Genomic DNA, 8,479 nt, shown 5'->3' with positions numbered 1-8,479 from the left:
AAGTTAAGAAGATACCTCTGAAGGTTCATCAAAAGAAGTGGTGCTTGATATCGGAGGAATTGCCGATGACGATCCAGCAGCAGCTTTTACCCCCTGGTGATTAATGTTAATATAGTTTGTGATCGGCATGAGTAGAAATAACCAAGGTTGTTACCTTGAATGCCTTGACCAAGGTTGTAGCAGCAGCTGATGGAGTGGCCCTAGCTGTAGCCAATTTGGACTTGGAGGTGATGGTCTTGGTACGGATCTTCTGATGAGTCAAAGCGGCTAAGGTGGGAGCGTTGTAGCCGATCGGTGATATCGGGGAAACAGGCCGAAGATCGAAGGGTTTCCCACTTTTGCTCATAGTTGGTGCTGGGTTGTTAACCTGTCACGAGAGAGTTAGTTACCGATATATGAAAGGAAAAAGTGGAAGGGAGCTAAAAGGAACTTACTGCGTCATCAGGAATGGCGTATTCAGGGTCGATCATGTGCCGATATGTGTGAACAGATGTTGCAAACAGTTGTTCCTTCCACTCTCGCCACCATTGCTTGTATGACTCGGTGATGAAGGATACTGGCGTCCAGGTGGATATATCAACATCTGTGGTATCGGCATCGGGGGAGAGTTGTACTACCTTGTTCCAATCTGTTCCACAGGTGATTGTTTCCCTGGGTTTGATCACATCGGCAAAGCAAAGTTTGATTGGCAGTTGCCCAAAAGCCAATTGACGGGATACTGCCGATGGGTTGTAAAATTCATACGAAATGTTGGTGTTTTTCCCGCTACCAAATGTATTTACTGGAATTGCCCTGGGAGTAATGATGGCCATCATGAGTTCCTTATCCTGATTCAGGGTGTCATCGGCAAAGTTGAAAAGAAGGGGAAATCTGTTTTCCTCGTCAATATAAGGTACCCAGGCCCTATGATCACGAGAAAGACCATTGTAGAAGTTTTGGAAAAATCTGCCGATCTGGTCTTCATTGGCCTCTGTTCCAGGAAGGACAATTATGGCTTCACCAAAATTGAGGGGTGAGCGTGTTGCTAATTCATCATCCCCAAGCACATGGTTTTCAGCAATTTCTCGTGGGAATTGTTGGGCAAAAAAGTCCCATTGCAAACGTTTGTGCATATGGGCATTCAGCCACATGTTGATAAACCACCACGGGCCTCCTAGGTTGCCGATGGGTTCGCCAAGCAGAAGTTTCTGAGACACTTGATGAAGAAGATGATAAGTGGAGCTCAGAAGGTATCAGCCAAGAGGAAACCTTACACCATTAGCCAAAAGTTCAGCTGCGGGGAGGAAGGCGTTGGTTGGTCCTACTGATCGGCCACAGAAGATAAATTTTTCTAACCACATATTCAAGAATGTGGCATGTTCCCTTTGGTTAGGTGTCCCAGTCTTCTGGTACTCTTGAATGTATCCCGTCCAACCGCCGATGTTGCGGGTATTCACCCTATATTCAGATTTTCTACCATAAATGGAGCCTTCATCGGCAGTTGAAATATCCAAGCCAGTGAGCATGTGGACATCGGCAAGTGTGGGAGTAGCTGGGCCATGTCCAAACATAAAAGTGTTTGTCGTGTCTGACCAGAAGTAAGCAGCTGCAATCATCATTGATTCATTCTTTTGCATATCGGCAATAGATAGCCTAATGCATTGGTCCAACTTCCGTTCTGCCTAGTATACTTGCATCGATCTATTAACCCTCAAGTACCAATCTTTCCACCCTTTGGTGGTTTTGGGCCAAGATCGGAATGTATCTTTCCATAAATTCAGAGAGAAATGTTGGGCTCTAAAGGGGATTCTGTTAACCTCTGCATTGATCAGATCGGTTGGATCTGGGTTGCCCATTGGTCCTAGGCATTGGACATGCGGCTGATCGGTTGGAATAACTAATTTGTTGCGCAGTTCCTAAGTTTAAAGGATTCGGAGAACAAAAGAAAGGAAAAATCACCAACTGTATAGATTTGCAAAAACTAGGGGAATCAAAGTAAAAGGTAATGGAAGTAAAGCGAACTGCGGGGACGTCGAAGTTGATTGCCATTGTCTTGAGGAAGATGAGGGCACGAGCCGGAGACTTGAGGTAACGCTGGAGAAGGGTTCTTGTTGGTTGAGGTCGTGCAGTGGTTCGTCGGAGTCGCCGCCGGAAAGAGAAAATGTCAAAGATTGGAGTCTGAGGGTAGAAGACGAGTGTTCCGGAGGAATCTATTTATAAGCCGCTTGGAGTAGGGGTATTTTGGACTTATCTCTATGCCGCGCGCATGTAGGTCAAAGTGGTTCAGATGGATATGGTAACTGTTCGCACGATAATCAGGGGATTGTACAGATGGGTTGATGGCAAGTAATCATGACTTGGAAGAGATATCGGTACATGATATTTTAATTCTGGAAATAACAGCATTATCATGTTAAGATCTTGCCGATGGGTTATTGTTTCGGTATCTTAACCATAATCAAGGCAAGAGTGGTTGGCGATTGTGCGATATTTACTGAAGTGCGTGAATCAGGATTAGATTTGATTGAATTTGATAACAGATCAGGTTTTGGCTTGGAGAATGAGTTACGGTGATCTGGAGTAAATTTCGGAGCATTAATGGTTTTATACTCCGAAATTGGGGGGCATGTGTTGACACCGTTTTTTGCACGTGTCAAATTGATCGGAGTGGACTAATCGGCAAGAGGAAACTTACTGTATACTTTGATAGCCGATGAAAGCCAACTTGTAAAGATGGTTGCCGATAGCTGGTGATGGTCGATGGAGAGGTTGATTTAGACTCGGGCGTTGCCAATGAGGTTGAAGGTGTCATTGTCGATGCCGATGAAGGAAGACTTGAGGACTACTGCCGATGAAATAAGGAGTATGCTGATGAGGGAAGACTTGAAGACTATTGCCGATGAAACAGGGGGTATGCCGATGGGAAGGAGGACGGTGAGATTTCTATCGTAATTGAGGCGAACAGGGAAATAGATAGGAGTTGATTTCCTTTTCTATATTTGTTAGAGTATGATTCATGTAAGAGTCACGTGTTTCCTTAGATATGGGCCTGGTGTCCTAGTTGTGTTTGGTTGTGTCTCTTTAGATCAGGGTATAAATATGGAGTGAAGGGCACTGTAATAAAGATATCAATCAATATCAAAACCAATTTTTACTCCTATTTGCATCTACTTACTTTTCGGCGACTTCGTCAATTTGCATTATTTTTCCTTTTTACGAGTTCTCATTGATTCGGCGAGCTGCATCGCTTCAGTGCGACCTTCAGTGATTCTCGAGTTCCGCGTGAGTACCTCTTGGCCGTGACTTCCGGGCATATCGCTGTTGTCAGGACCAAAGTGCTCGTATCTTCATCCTTGTCGATTAACAGGTCAAATCGACTGGCACGCTTTGGATATCGATTCGGGTATTAGCCCTTTGTGTTTGTAGATCCACTTTTGCATCAACACTTAGACTCCAAGCCCTCGCTCCTAAGTCCCGGACTCAGTGCGGTGCTTAGACCTCCACCATCACCGCCTCCAATCAGTCGGTCCAAAAAGAGCCGAAACCCACGACAAGAGAGCAACAAGCCTTCCCTACGCCCATACCCAAGTATGTGCTCGGGATAATAAGTCTGTGACTTGCCTAGAACCCACTGCAATGACCGGTCCTTAACTGACGCAGATAGAGAAAAAGTGTAACCAAGCTATGCCCCGTTGGCCGCAGGACACAACCTCTTACACACACCAAAACCCAAACCATATCCCTACCTGGTCTCCATTTTCCTTTCCACCATTTTATCATGAGTGATCATAGTAATCACCTATTGTGAGTAACGACAGGTTACTCACGCTACCGAAATTCTGAGCATAGCAGCTACTCGACCTAAACTAGTAGGACTCATAGGTAAGTATATCTATGCATGTAGTTTCTATAAAATGCATGTAATGTAAATGCACATCATATATATATTCAGTGATCATTCAAAATAAGGGTTATGCACCGGGGCTTGCCCTGGACAGGCGGTGTGTCAACAAAGTCAGCAACTGATGGCTCCGGAGCTCCCTCCTGAATGAGAATCTCCTCCTCATATTTCTCAATGATCTCCTTGTACTCCTGTTCACCCGCATGCACGAACTCTACCAACTCGTTATCTACATGCATGAAATGATGATGCAACACTTAGTAATATGGCAACAGCAACTCTTAAAATAAAAATACATCTATCAAGCTACTAAGCTAGCTCTACCCACTAAGATGCTAAGTTACCTATTGTTACCACTAACAGGTATGAAACATTGCATGCATTAACTTAGCAACTAAAGGCATTCTTACTCTTAATACCGATTTACTATAAATACTATAAAGCAAGGAGTACTAGCTACAATATTTATCAACCTATTCAAAGGCTACAAAAATTACAGTGAGTGCATAATAATCTAAGGAACCTACTGTAAAAATTTCATGGCTAAAGTTATCACAGATTTGCCACAAAAATTCCTGCAAGATTTATCCTAATAATATTAAGTATTCTCAATTGATTTAATGGACCTCAGCATCAACACAGATATATAAACTAACTATATCATCAGATAGACAACATTTTTAGGAACTCAACAGAATTTATTTCACAATATTTGGCTATATATGTGAATTGATATTAATTTCCAAAGTTCACTTAGAATGTAAATTATAAAGCTACTTCTATCCTTTACAAAATGGAAAAACGAATTCTAACTCGCGCGGCTCATGAGCGAACGGCTCGGCCCACTCCCACGCAACGCGTGCGCGCACGCGACCCACCAGCGTGGCCCACGCGGGCGTGGCCCAGCTATGCGGCAACGACCCACGAATGGGAGGCCCGCACGCGTCGGTCAATTATGCGAAAACCGCCTTGGCCTACCAGTGAATCACCCTGAGACCCACGACACTATTCCTATAGTCAATACTTAAGCAATCTAACCCTTGGAATATTCTATCTTCACCGCGGCCAGACCCTCAGGCACCTGCGCGCGCACCGGCGTGGCGGCGCTAGCACAGGACGGTTACGCCGGCTAGCCTAGCCCCTTCCCGCCCCCGATAGCGAGCCGATGCTCACCTAGACGCAAACTTGAAGCAGTGGGCGGCGAAGCGACGAACAGAGACGTGGTCCAGAGCTCTCCATGGCGATGGACCTACCCCTGCGTCGGCGGCCATGTTCCCGTGAGCCAAGGCACAAACGACGTGAACGAACCAAAGAATGGGCATCAGCAACTCACCCAGAACCTACCTGATGTGGTGGCTTGACCGGGGATGGACTGGGCACATCCAGCCACGCGCGCATGGCAAGCACAGCGACGGCCGTGGTGACGCGACCGCGTCAGCGACGCTGGGCAGGCAGTAGCAGTGTGAACGGGGTGCGCACGGGGTGAAGGACTGTGAGGTGGAGCTAATGTAGCCAATTGGGCTTGGGTGGACCAGGCGGGTAATGCCCACAGCGACGGCGGCTTGGCCTTTAATGGCATGACGACGGACGTCTAGCTCCAAATTGAAGCTCGCCAATGCACGATTGGACTCGGTGCGGGGTTGGTTGGCTAGTGGGCTCAATGGTGGAGTTGGGGGCGCACTGAGTTGAAAGGACATGACCTATCTATGCCGGATTTATGGCACGCCATGGCTGGCCCGGCAGTAGAGGAGGGAGGCAAAAAGAAAGGAATGGGACCGATGGCTTGTCCAAGCTTTGGCAGGATGTGACGGTATCACATGGGCAAGCACTGCGAGCCAACGCAGCCAGGAGAGGGGGCATACCCGCGTGCGGCGGCGGTAGCGAAGCAGCGCGGCCGTGGCGCCATTAATGGTGAACGACAAGCGGGTGGGTTTGGCAAAGCCACGTGCATGAATTCGGCGACAACGACGTAGAGACGCAGGCGGACGCGACGCAACGCTGTGGTGTGGCGGTGACAGCGCGGCGCAGCACAGTGACGGGATGGCGGTGGCAGCGTAGCGGCTCAGGCGGACGTGACACGCGCGGCGCGGCGCGGCGCACGCGGGCAACCTAGCAATCGTGACCGCGGCTAGCAACAGCGCGATGAAACAGCGAGGCAGGTGGCAGCGGACTGGCCAGGGCATCGGGCCTACGATGACCGCAGCAGGGCAGAGCGGCCAGTCCCGCCGGCCCCTAGCGTCCCGCCGAGCGCGGCGGTGCGCGTGAGTGCGTGCGTGGTTGCGTGCGGAAGTCACGTGCCTGGGCGTGGCAGTGGCGATGCGGGCCTACGCGGTGGTGTGCGTTGGGCTCGCCGGCGCTGCGACGTCGAGTGCCGAGGCCGGTGACCGCGCCCAGTCGCTGAGACCGGCCGAAAACGTGCCATGCACGCTTTTTAAAGCATCCCAAAAATCCAATTCGATGATTCAATTACTAAACCACCTATTCCATACTCGAGAGGGCATGTTAGGCTACTGAAATAAGCCCTAATACCCCACCATTACTTAACCCGATTCTTCTACAAAAATTGCCAAACTTGGCCTTGTCAAACGCTTTTCCGATTTAAGAAATTTGACTAAGTCTTGATCGGTTTCGCGTCAAATTCGATTTTCAAAGCTATTAAGTATGCTAGCTAGTGAATTCCTTTCTCGGTTGAAGGTATTTCATCGTCATCTACCAAGTTCATACTCCTAACCTTACTAAACTTCCGTATATGCGTTCTATAGCATTTTCGCTCAATAAAAATTGGTTCTAAACCCTAAATGATATTACGTGACATGGAACTTAACTTTCGTTTCACGTTTCTTTTGATCGTTTCGAGTTACGAAAATCGATCTACATACTATACCACATGCATTATGACATAACCATGATGCTCATGACATGTTTTTGCAAAAGATTTCTAGTGTAACACCGACGGTGTTACATGCGCTGCCCGCCGCGGCCCGCCTCGCCTTGCCCGCTCCGCTCGTCGCGCCAGTGCCCGCGCTGGAGGGGAGGAGGGGCGCTGCCAGCGGAGGAGGGGGGCGCACGGCCACGCCAAAGGAGGAAGAGGTAGACGCGCGCACCACACCGGAGGAGGAGGAGGTAGCGGCGGCCCTGCCGGAGGAGGAGGAGGCAGCCCTGCCCGCGCCGCCCGCCGTGGCCCGCCTCGCAGCGCCTAAGGGAGAGGGGAGATGCGGGAGAGGAGGGAGGGGGCTGGCGGGTGAGAGTATGAGAGAGAAGGGAGTGACTAGTGAGCTAGGGATTCACTTGTATATATACCCTGACCTTCTAGCTGGGCCGAAGTGGGCTATCCCAACCTTTACTGGGCTCGGCGAGGATTAACTGAGGCTGGCCTTATAAGGGGCCGGCCTCTGAAAACGGAGCTATTTTTGGAGGCGGGGCACTTATAAGGCCTGCCTCGGTAAATATATTTTAGGAGGCGGTTAATTATGACCGCCTCGGTTAATAAAAAAACGACCGCCTCGGTTAATGACAGGCATTAACCAAGGCGGTTAACCAGCTCGCCCGCCTCGGAGGGCCCAAACCAAACGCCTTGTAAAAGTTTTTCTGTAGTAGTGCCATAAACCACTCCCATCTCCACCACCATAAACCACCTCCACATACAACCTCCACCATCCACCTCACCTTACACCAAAGTTAGGGCTTGCTGGGTACTTTATGTACTCAATCCTCTCTATTCTATGTTTTTAGGAGAGAAGCTACAGGAGTATATACAAGGATGGAACTATCAAAGTTACGCGAGGATAGGACAACAGGAGTACACATGAAGATGAAGCCGTACGACTACGCAAGGGAGCTACGCTAGGACTACAAGAATTAAGATATAGAATTGAGCTTAGGGATAAGGTTTACGTCCACACTCTAAGTTGCTTGTAGGAAATGGAACCACGACTTCGTAGGACCGCTATGTTAGGATTCCGATGTATATTATAAGGCCAATGGCCCAAGCTATGTAAATATCAACTTTGTAATGTGTTTTTCCCGTTATTAATAAAAGTATGGTTTTTTATATCAATCTTGTTCGATATATGCGTATCAATTACTGATCCAGGGACTGATACGTGATGCACAGTAGACCCTAAAGTTGGGGCCCGACAGAAAACTACTTCGATATCCGTGCGCTTGCGGATTTTATCTATGTGCTACCACAGATGTCAACAATGAGATATATGAGTTGTTCAATTTGGCTGATAAGGCCATAGATTACTCTCACATGGAAATGGTTGTATTTGTGCGATACGTTTTTGCGGGTGCCCTAGATGAAGAAGATATCTAGTTTTTATATATGAACAACTATGAACACACCATAAGCTGACTATCACTATGCTTGCAGAAAATGTAACATGGAGCATAACAGGTGTGTATGGACCGCAAAGCGACCCAGAAAAGAGAAGCATTCTCAAGGAAATAAGATTGTTAAAACAAGAATGGCTTATTCTTGGGGATTTTAACCTCATTTACCGAGCACAAGACAAGAACAATGATCGTCTAAACCTAGGCATGATTAATAGGTTCAAATGCACAATTGATGACCTACAACTGCTACCGTTAGAAATG

Source organism: Miscanthus floridulus, chromosome 10 (assembly GCF_019320115.1).
Source record: "Miscanthus floridulus cultivar M001 chromosome 10, ASM1932011v1, whole genome shotgun sequence".
NCBI lineage: Eukaryota > Viridiplantae > Streptophyta > Magnoliopsida > Poales > Poaceae > Miscanthus > Miscanthus floridulus.
The sequence above is the reverse complement of the archived record's forward strand: the minus strand, read 5'-3'. Positions refer to the sequence as shown.